This window comes from Anopheles gambiae, unplaced genomic scaffold (assembly GCF_943734735.2).
Source record: "Anopheles gambiae unplaced genomic scaffold, idAnoGambNW_F1_1 scaffold_14, whole genome shotgun sequence".
NCBI classification, from domain to species: Eukaryota; Metazoa; Arthropoda; class Insecta; order Diptera; family Culicidae; genus Anopheles; species Anopheles gambiae.
Genome location: NW_026902715.1, coordinates 327096 through 339155, shown reverse-complemented (window position 1 = coordinate 339155; position 12060 = coordinate 327096).

The following is a 12060-nucleotide window of genomic DNA, read 5'->3' as shown; positions in this document are numbered from 1 at the left end:
TCGTTGTTACGGCCATGTTTCATCCAAATGAAGCCATATTGCACTATTTGAATGGCCTTGAAATTTGATGTTGAGTTTTTTTGCCATCTATTATCGTTGTTACGGCCATGTTTCATCCAAATGAAGCCATCTTGCACTATTTCAATGGCCTTGAAATTTGATGTTGAGTTTTGTTGCCATCTATTATCGTTGTTACGGCCATGTTTCATCCAAATGAAGCCATCTTGCACTATTTGAATGGCCTTGAAATTTGATGTTGAATTTTGTTGCCATCTATTATCGTTGTTACGGCCATGTTTCATCCAAATGAAGCCATCTTGCACTATTTGAATGGCCTTGAAATTTGATGTTGAGTTTTGTTGCCATCTATTATCGTTGTTACGGCCATGTTTCATCCAAATGAAGCCATCTTGCACTATTTGAATGGCCTTGAAATTTGATGTTGAGTTTTGTTGCCATCTATTATCGTTGTTACGGCCATGTTTCATCCAAATGAAGCCATCTTGCACTATTGGAATGGCCTTGAAATTTGATGTTGAGTTTTGTTGCCATCTATTATCGTTGTTACGGCCATGTTTCATCCAAATGAAGCCATATTACACTATTTGAATGGCCTTGAAATTTGATGTTGGGTTTTGTTGCCATCTATTATCGTTGTTACAGCCATGTTTCATCCAAATGAAGCCATCTTGCACTATTTGAATGGCCTTGAAATTTGATGTTGAATTTTGTTGCCATCTATTATCGTTGTTACGGCCATGTTTCATCCAAATGAAGCCATCTTGCACTATTTGAATGGCCTTGAAATTTGATGTTGAGTTTTGTTGCCATCTATTATCGTTGTTACGGCCATGTTTCATCCAAATGAAGCCATCTTGCACTATTTCAATGGCCTTGAAATTTGATTTTGAGTTTTTTTGCCATCTATTATCGTTGTTACGGCCATGTTTCATCCAAATGAAGCCATCTTGCACTATTTCAATGGCCTTGAAATTTGATGTTGAGTTTTGTTGCCATCTATTATCGTTGTTTCGGCCATGTTTCATCCAAATGAAGCCATCTTGCACTATTTGAATGGCCTTGAAATTTGATGTTGAATTTTGTTGCCATCTTTAACGTTGTTACGGCCATGTTTCATCCAAATGAAGCCATCTTGCACTATTGGAATGGCCTTGAAATTTGATGTTGAGTTTTGTTGCCATCTATTATCGTTGTTACGGCCATGTTTCATCCAAATGAAGCCATCTTGCACTATTTGAATGGCCTTGAAATTTGATGTTGAGTTTTTTTGCCATCTATTATCGTTGTTACAGCCATGTTTCATCCAAATGAAGCCATCTTGCACTATTTGAATGGCCTTGAAATTTGATGTTGAATTTTGTTGCCATCTATTATCGTTGTTACGGCCATGTTTCATCCAAATAAAGCCATCTTGCACTATTTGAATGGCCTTGAAATTTGATGTTGAGTTTTGTTGCCATCTATTATCGTTGTTACGGCCATGTTTCATCCAAATGAAGCCATCTTGCACTATTTGAATGGCCTTGAAATTTGATGTTGAATTTTGTTGCCATCTATTATCGTTGTTACGGCCATGTTTCATCCAAATGAAGCCATCTTGCACTATTTGAATGGCCTTGAAATTTGATGTTGAGTTTTATTGCCATCTATTATCGTTGTTTCGGCCATGTTTCATCCAAATGAAGCCATCTTGCACTATTTGAATGGCCTTGAAATTTGATGTTGAATTTTGTTGCCATCTATTATCGTTGTTACGGCCATGTTTCATCCAAATGAAGCCATCTTGCACTATTTGAATGGCCTTGAAATTTTATGTTGAGTTTTGTTGCCATCTATTATCGTTGTTACGGCCATGTTTCATCCAAATGAAGCCATATTGCACTAGGCATGGGCAAAACGATTCTTTTCACCGAACGCGAACGAACTAGTTCGCTCACCAAAAAGAACCGAACGCGAACGACGATTCTTTCGTTCTTTGTTTCATGAGGTTTTTATTCACAAAGAACGCTCGTTATCTTTTTCATTTACCCACCATAGACGCATACTGTAGCCAAAGAAGTACTCATTCTGCGGTTAAAACCAATCATTTAAAAACATTAAACACTCGGCTGTCTGGTCAACACAATCCATCGCAAAACCGACCAAAAACTAGCATGTAAAAAACTAATACGAGCAAAAATGTCTCCTGCATATATTGTACCCCATGCCTTATACACACTTAAGGATTCTATTTAAAAAAACTACTTAAATATGAATCAACATGATGAGCGCAATCAATTCAGTTCAGTTCATTCGCGAACAATGACTTATCCGTTTGAACGGGCTCGATCTTTTGAATTGTATAGGTATAATTTCCATGCCAACAGAACACAGATCGAACACCAGTTCGAACGCGTTCGATGAATTCAGTTGTGTAGGTACGATTTACACACCAACAGAACACAGATCGAACACCAGTTCGAACGCGTTCGATGAATTCAGTTGTGTAGGTACGATTTATACACCAACAGAACACAGATCGAACACCAGTTCGAACGCGTTCGATGAATTCAGTTGTGTAGGTACGATTTACACACCAACAGAACACAGATCGAACACCAGTTCGAACGCGTTCGATGAATTCAGTTGTGTAGGTACGATTTATACACCATCAGAACACAGATCGAACACCAGTTCGAACGCGTTCGATGAATTCAGTTGTGTAGGTACGATTTACACACCAACAGAACACAGATCGAACACCAGTTCGAACGCGTTCGATGAATTCAGTTGTGTAGGTACGATTTATACACCAACAGAACACAGATCGAACACCAGTTCGAACGCGTTCGATGAATTCAGTCGTATAGATACGATTTCCACACCAACAGCACACGTATCGAACACTGCTGGACAAATTCGACGGCGTTCGAGGAATTGAGTTGTATGGGTACGATTTCAACACCAACAGGGTACATTTTGATCTCTGACGACCCGTTCGCACGGTGCGAGAATGAGGGAGAAAGCAATATGATTTTGCACGTTTTATTACCACATTTATGTGTGCCGTCGAACACTGAACGGAACGTTCGAACGCGTTCGGTGTAGTCAGTTTCTTCCAAAAGTCCTGGTCGTTCTTTTTGTTAAGAACCTCGTTCGTTCGTGCACTTTACCGAACTGTTCGAACGGTGCGATTCTCGTTCATTTTACACATGCCTAATATTGCACTATTTGAATGGCCTTGAAATTTGATGTTGAGTTTTTTTGCCATCTAATATCGTTGTTACGGCCATGTTTCATCCAAATGAAGCCATCTTGCACTATTTCAATGGCCTTGAAACTTGATGTTGAGTTTTGTTGCCATCTATTATCGTTGTTACGGCCATGTTTCATCCAAATGAAGCCATCTTGCACTATTTGAATGGCCTTGAAATTTGATGTTGAATTTTGTTGCCATCTATTATCGTTGTTACGGCCATGTTTCATCCAAATGAAGCCATCTTGCACTATTTGAATGGCCTTGAAATTTGATGTTGAGTTTTGTTGCCATCTATTATCGTTGTTACGGCCATGTTTCATCCAAATGAAGCCATCTTGCACTATTTGAATGGCCTTGAAATTTGATGTTGAGTTTTGTTGCCATCTATTATCGTTGTTACGGCCATGTTTCATCCAAATGAAGCCATATTGCACTATTTGAATGGCCTTGAAATTTGATGTTGAGTTTTTTTGCCATCTATTATCGTTGTTACAGCCATGTTTCATTCAAATGAAGCCATCTTGCACTATTTGAATGGCCTTGAAATTTGATGTTGAGTTTTGTTGCCATCTATTATCGTTGTTACAGCCATGTTTCATCCAAATGAAGCCATCTTGCACTATTTGAATGGCCTTGAAATTTGATGTTGAATTTTGTTGCCATCTATTATCGTTGTTACGGCCATGTTTCATCCAAATGAAGCCATCTTGCACTATTTGAATGGCCTTGAAATTTGATGTTGAGTTTTGTTGCCATCTATTATCGTTGTTACGGCCATGTTTCATCCAAATGAAGCCATCTTGCACTATTTCAATGGCCTTGAAATTTGATTTTGAGTTTTTTTGCCATCTATTATCGTTGTTTCGGCCATGTTTCATCCAAATGAAGCCATCTTGCGCTATTTGAATGGCCTTGAAATTTGATGTTGAGTTTTGTTGCCATCTATTATCGTTGTTACGGCCATGTTTCATCCAAATGAAGCCATCTTGCACTATTTGAATGGCCTTGAAATTTGATGTTGAGTTTTGTTGCCATCTATTATCGTTGTTTCGGCCATGTTTCATCCAAATGAAGCCATCTTGCACTATTTGAATGGCCTTGAAATTTGATGTTGAATTTTGTTGCCATCTTTAACGTTGTTACGGCCATGTTTCATCCAAATGAAGCCATCTTGCACTATTGGAATGGCCTTGAAATTTGATGTTGAGTTTTGTTGCCATCTATTATCGTTGTTACGGCCATGTTTCATCCAAATGAAGCCATATTGCACTATTTGAATGGCCTTGAAATTTGATGTTGAATTTTGTTGCCATCTATTATCGTTGTTACGGCCATGTTTCATCCAAATGAAGCCATCTTGCACTATTTGAATGGCCTTGAAATTTGATGTTAAATTTTGTTGCCATCTATTATCGTTGTTACGGCCATGTTTCATCCAAATGAAGCCATCTTGCACTATTTGAATGGCCTTGAAATTTGATGTTGAGTTTTGTTGCCATCTATTATCGTTGTTACGGCCATGTTTCATCCAAATGAAGCCATATTGCACTATTGGAATGGCCTTGAAATTTGATGTTGAGTTTTGTTGCCATCTATTATCGTTGTTACGGCCATGTTTCATCCAAATGAAGCCATCTTGCACTATTTGAATGGCCTTGAAATTTGATGTTGAATTTTGTTGCCATCTATTATCGTTGTTACGGCCATGTTTCATCCAAATGAAGCCATATTGCACTATTTGAATGGCCTTGAAATTTGATGTTGAGTTTTGTTGCCATCTATTATCGTTGTTACGGCCATGTTTCATCCAAATGAAGCCATATTGCACTATTTGAATGGCCTTGAAATTTGATGTTGAGTTTTGTTGCCATCTATTATCGTTGTTACAGCCATGTTTCATCCAAATGAAGCCATCTTGCACTATTTGAATGGCCTTGAAATTTGATGTTGAGTTTTGTTGCCATCTATTATCGTTGTTTCGGCCATGTTTCATCCAAATGAAGCCATCTTGCACTATTTGAATGGCCTTGAAATTCGATGTTGAGTTTTGTTGCCATCTATTATCGTTGTTACGGCCATGTTTCATCCAAATGAAGCCATCTTGCACTATTTGAATGGCCTTGAAATTTGATGTTGAGTTTTGTTGCCATCTATTATCGTTGTTACGGCCATGTTTCATCCAAATGAAGTCATCTTGCACTATTTGAATGGCCTTGAAATTTGATGTTGAGTTTTGTTGCCATCTATTATCGTTGTTACGGCCATGTTTCATCCAAATGAAGCCATCTTGCACTATTTGAATGGCCTTGAAATTTGATGTTGAGTTTTTTTGCCATCTATTATCGTTGTTACGGCCATGTTTCATCCAAATGAAGCCATATTGCACTATTTGAATGGCCTTGAAATTTGATGTTGAGTTTTGTTGCCATCTATTATCGTTGTTTCGGCCATGTTTCATCCAAATGAAGCCATCTTGCACTATTTGAATGGCCTTGAAATTTGATGTTGAGTTTTGTTGCCATCTATTATCGTTGTTACGGCCATGTTTCATCCAAATGAAGCCATCTTGCACTATTTGAATGGCCTTGAAATTTGATGTTGAATTTTGTTGCCATCTATTATCGTTGTTACGGCCATGTTTCATCCAAATGAAGCCATCTTGCACTATTTGAATGGCCTTGAAATTTGATGTTGAGTTTTGTTGCCATCTATTATCGTTGTTACGGCCATGTTTCATCCAAATGAAGCCATCTTGCACTATTGGAATGGCCTTGAAATTTGATGTTGAGTTTTTTTGCCATCTATTATCGTTGTTTCGGCCATGTTTCATCCAAATGAAGCCATCTTGCACTATTTGAATGGCCTTGAAATTTGATGTTGAGTTTTGTTGCCATCTATTATTGTTGTTACGGCCATGTTTCATCCAAATGAAGCCATCTTGCACAATTTGAATGGCCTTGAAATTTGATGTTAAATTTTGTTGCCATCTATTATCGTTGTTTCGGCCATGTTTCATCCAAATGAAGCCATCTTGTACTATTTGAATGGCCTTGAAATTTGATGTTGAGTTTTGTTGCCATCTATTATCGTTGTTACGGCCATGTTTCATCCAAATGAAGCCATATTGCACTATTTGAATGGCCTTGAAATTTGATGTTGAATTTTGTTGCCATCTATTATCGTTGTTACGGCCATGTTTCATCCAAATGAAGCCATCTTGCACTATTTGAATGGCCTTGAAATTTGATGTTGAGTTTTGTTGCCATCTATTATCGTTGTTACAGCCATGTTTCATCCAAATGAAGCCATCTTGCACTATTTCAATGGCCTTGAAACTTGATGTTGAGTTTTGTTGCCATCTATTATCGTTGTTACGGCCATGTTTCATCCAAATGAAGCCATCTTGCACTATTTGAATGGCCTTGAAATTTGATGTTGAATTTTGTTGCCATCTATTATCGTTGTTACGGCCATGTTTCATCCAAATGAAGCCATCTTGCACTATTTGAATGGCCTTGAAATTTGATGTTGAATTTTGTTGCCATCTATTATCGTTGTTACAGCCATGTTTCATCCAAATGAAGCCATCTTGCACTATTTGAATGGCCTTGAAATTTGATGTTGAGTTTTGTTGCCATCTATTATCGTTGTTACGGCCATGTTTCATCCAAATGAAGCCATATTGCACTATTTGAATGGCCTTGAAATTTGATGTTGAATTTTGTTGCCATCTATTATCGATGTTTCGGCCATGTTTCATCCAAATGAAGCCATCTTGCACTATTTCAATGGCCTTGAAACTTGATGTTGAGTTTTGTTGCCATCTATTATCGTTGTTACGGCCATGTTTCATCCAAATGAAGCCATCTTGCACTATTTGAATGGCCTTGAAATTTGATGTTGAATTTTGTTGCCATCTATTATCGTTGTTACGGCCATGTTTCATCCAAATGAAGCCATATTGCACTATTTGAATGGCCTTGAAATTTGATGTTCAATTTTGTTGCCATCTATTATCGTTGTTACGGCCATGTTTCATCCAAATGAAGCCATCTTGCACTATTTGAATGGCCTTGAAATTTGATGTTGAGTTTTGTTGCCATCTATTATCGTTGTTACGGCCATGTTTCATCCAAATGAAGCCATCTTGCACTATTGGAATGGCCTTGAAATTTGATGTTGAGTTTTTTTGCCATCTATTATCGTTGTTTCGGCCATGTTTCATCCAAATGAAGCCATCTTGCACTATTTGAATGGCCTTGAAATTTGATGTTGAATTTTGTTGCCATCTATTATCGTTGTTACGGCCATGTTTCATCCAAATGAAGCCATCTTGCACTATTTGAATGGCCTTGAAATTTGATGTTGAGTTTTGTTGCCATCTATTATCGTTGTTTCGGCCATGTTTCATCCAAATGAAGCCATCTTGCACTATTTGAATGGCCTTGAAATTTGATGTTGCCATGTTGCCATGTTTGTTACGGCCATGTTTCATCCAAATGAAGCCATATTGCACTATTTGAATGGCCTTGAAATTTGATGTTGAGTTTTTTTGCCATCTATTATCGTTGTTTCGGCCATGTTTCATCCAAATGAAGCCATCTTGCACTATTGGAATGGCCTTAAAATTTGATGTTGAGTTTTGTTGCCATCTATTATCGTTGTTTCGGCCATGTTTCATCCAAATGAAGCCATATTGCACTATTTGAATGGCCTTGAAATTTGATGTTGAGTTTTGTTGCCATCTATTATCATTGTTACGGCCATGTTTCATCCAAATGAAGCCATATTGCACTATTTGAATGGCCTTGAAATTTGATGTTGAGTTTTTTTGCCATCTATTATCGTTGTTACGGCCATGTTACATCCAAATGAAGCCATCTTGCACTATTTGAATGGCCTTGAAATTTGATGTTGAGTTTTGTTGCCATCTATTATCGTTGTTACGGCCATGTTTCATCCAAATGAAGCCATCTTGCACTATTTGAATGGCCTTGAAATTTGATGTTGAGTTTTGTTGCCATCTATTATCGTTGTTACGGCCATGTTTCATCCAAATGAAGCCATATTGCACTATTTGAATGGCCTTGAAATTTGATGTTGAGTTTTTTTGCCATCTATTATCGTTGTTACAGCCATGTTTCATCCAAATGAAGCCATCTTGCACTATTTGAATGGCCTTGAAATTTGATGTTGAGTTTTGTTGCCATCTATTATCGTTGTTACGGCCATGTTTCATCCAAATGAAGCCATATTGCACTATTTGAATGGCCTTGAAATTTGATGTTTAGGTTTGTTGCCATCTATTATCGTTGTTACAGCCATGTTTCATCCAAATGAAGCCATCTTGCACTATTTCAATGGCCTTGAAACTTGATGTTGAGTTTTGTTGCCATCTATTATCGTTGTTACGGCCATGTTTCATCCAAATGAAGCCATCTTGCACTATTTGAAAGGCCTTGAAATTTGATGTTGAGTTTTGTTGCCATCTATTATCGTTGTTACGGCCATGTTTCATCCAAATGAAGCCATCTTGCACTATTTGAATGGCCTTGAAATTTGATGTTGAGTTTTGTTGCCATCTATTATCGTTGTTACGGCCATGTTTCATCCAAATGAAGCCATCTTGCACTATTTGAATGGCCTTGAAATTTGATGTTCAGTTTTGTTGCCATCTATTATCATTGTTTCGGCCATGTTTCATCCAAATGAAGCCATATTGCACTATTTGAATGGCCTTGAAATTTGATGTTGAGTTTTGTTGCCATCTATTATCATTGTTACGGCCATGTTTCATCCAAATGAAGCCATATTGCACTATTTGAATGGCCTTGAAATTTGATGTTGAGTTTTGTTGCTATCTATTATCGTTGTTACGGCCATGTTTCATCCAAATGAAGCCATCTTGCACTATTTGAATGGCCTTGAAATTTGATGTTGAGTTTTGTTGCCATCTATTATCGTTGTTTCGGCCATGTTTCATCCAAATGAAGCCATCTTGCACTGTTTGAATGGCCTTGAAATTAGATGTTGAGTTTTTTTGCCATCTGTTATCGTTGTTACAGCCATGTTTCATCCAAATGAAGCCATCTTGCACTATTTGAATGGCCTTGAAATTTGATGTTGAGTTTTGTTGCCATCTATTATCGTTGTTACGGCCATGTTTCATCCAAATGAAGCCATATTGCACTATTTGAATGGCCTTGAAATTTGATGTTGAGTTTTTTTTGCCATCTATTATCGTTGTTACAGCCATGTTTCATCCAAATGAAGCCATCTTGCACTATTTGAATGGCCTTGAAATTTGATGTTGAATTTTGTTGCCATCTATTATCGTTGTTACGGCCATGTTTCATCCAAATGAAGCCATCTTGCACTATTTGAATGGCCTTGAAATTTGATGTTGAATTTTGTTGCCATCTATTATCGTTGTTACGGCCATGTTTCATCCAAATGAAGCCATCTTGCACTATTTGAATGGCCTTGAAATTTGATGTTGAATTTTGTTGCCATCTATTATCGTTGTTACGGCCATGTTTCATCCAAATGAAGCCATCTTGCACTATTTGAATGGCCTTGAAATTTGATGTTGAGTTTTGTTGCCATCTATTATCGTTGTTTCGGCCATGTTTCATCCAAATGAAGCCATCTTGCACTATTTGAATGGCCTTGAAATTTGATGTTGAATTTTGTTGCCATCTATTATCGTTGTTACGGCCATGTTTCATCCAAATGAAGCCATCTTGCACTATTTGAATGGCCTTGAAATTTGATGTTGAGTTTTTTTGCCATCTATTATCGTTGTTACGGCCATGTTTCATCCAAATGAAGCCATATTGCACTATTTGAATGGCCTTGAAATTTGATGTTGAGTTTTTTTGCCATCTATTATCGTTGTTACGGCCATGTTTCATCCAAATGAAGCCATCTTGCACTATTTCAATGGCCTTGAAACTTGATGTTGAGTTTTGTTGCCATCTATTATCGTTGTTACGGCCATGTTTCATCCAAATGAAGCCATCTTGCACTATTTGAATGGCCTTGAAATTTGATGTTGAATTTTGTTGCCATCTATTATCGTTGTTACGGCCATGTTTCATCCAAATGAAGCCATCTTGCACTATTTGAATGGCCTTGAAATTTGATGTTGAATTTTGTTGCCATCTATTATCGTTGTTACGGCCATGTTTCATCCAAATGAAGCCATCTTGCACTATTTGAATGGCCTTGAAATTTGATGTTGAGTTTTGTTGCCATCTATTATCGATGTTTCGGCCATGTTTCATCCAAATGAAGCCATCTTGCGCTATTTGAATGGCCTTGAAATTTGATGTTGAGTTTTGTTGCCATCTATTATCGTTGTTACGGCCATGTTTCATCCAAATGAAGCCATCTTGCACTATTTGAATGGCCTTGAAATTTGATGTTGAGTTTTGTTGCCATCTATTATCGTTGTTTCGGCCATGTTTCATCCAAATGAAGCCATATTGCACTATTTGAATGGCCTTGAAATTTGATGTTGAATTTTGTTGCCATCTTTAACGTTGTTACGGCCATGTTTCATCCAAATGAAGCCATCTTGCACTATTGGAATGGCCTTAAAATTTGATGTTGAGTTTTGTTGCCATCTATTATCGTTGTTACGGCCATGTTTCATCCAAATGAAGCCATATTGCACTATTTGAATGGCCTTGAAATTTGATGTTGAATTTTGTTGCCATCTATTATCGTTGTTACGGCCATGTTTCATCCAAATGAAGCCATCTTGCACTAATTGAATGGCCTTGAAATTTGATGTTAAATTTTGTTGCCATCTATTATCGTTGTTACGGCCATGTTTCATCCAAATGAAGCCATCTTGCACTATTTGAATGGCCTTGAAATTTGATGTTGAGTTTTGTTGCCATCTATTATCGTTGTTACGGCCATGTTTCATCCAAATGAAGCCATATTGCACTATTTGAATGGCCTTGAAATTTGATGTTGAGTTTTGTTGCCATCTATTATCGTTGTTACGGCCATGTTTCATCCAAATGAAGCCATCTTGCACTATTTGAATGGCCTTGAAATTTGATGTTGAATTTTGTTGCCATCTATTATCGTTGTTACGGCCATGTTTCATCCAAATGAAGCCATCTTGCACTATTTGAATGGCCTTGAAATTTGTTACGGCCATGTTTCATCCAAATGAAGCCATATTGCACTATTTGAATGGCCTTGAAATTTGATGTTGAGTTTTGTTGCCATCTATTATCGTTGTTTCGGCCATGTTTCATCCAAATGAAGCCATATTGCACTATTTGAATGGCCTTGAAATTTGATGTTGAATTTTGTTGCCATCTATTATCGTTGTTACGGCCATGTTTCATCCAAATGAAGCCATCTTGCACTATTTGAATGGCCTTGAAATTTGATGTTAAATTTTGTTGCCATCTATTATCGTTGTTACGGCCATGTTTCATCCAAATGAAGCCATCTTGCACTATTTGAATGGCCTTGAAATTTGATGTTGAGTTTTGTTGCCATCTATTATCGTTGTTACGGCCATGTTTCATCCAAATGAAGCCATATTGCACTATTGGAATGGCCTTGAAATTTGATGTTGAGTTTTGTTGCCATCTATTATCGTTGTTACGGCCATGTTTCATCCAAATGAAGCCATATTGCACTATTTGAATGGCCTTGAAATTTGATGTTGAATTTTGTTGCCATCTATTATCGTTGTTACGGCCATGTTTCATCCAAATGAAGCCATCTTGCACTATTTGAATGGCCTTGAAATTTGATGTTGAGTTTTTTTG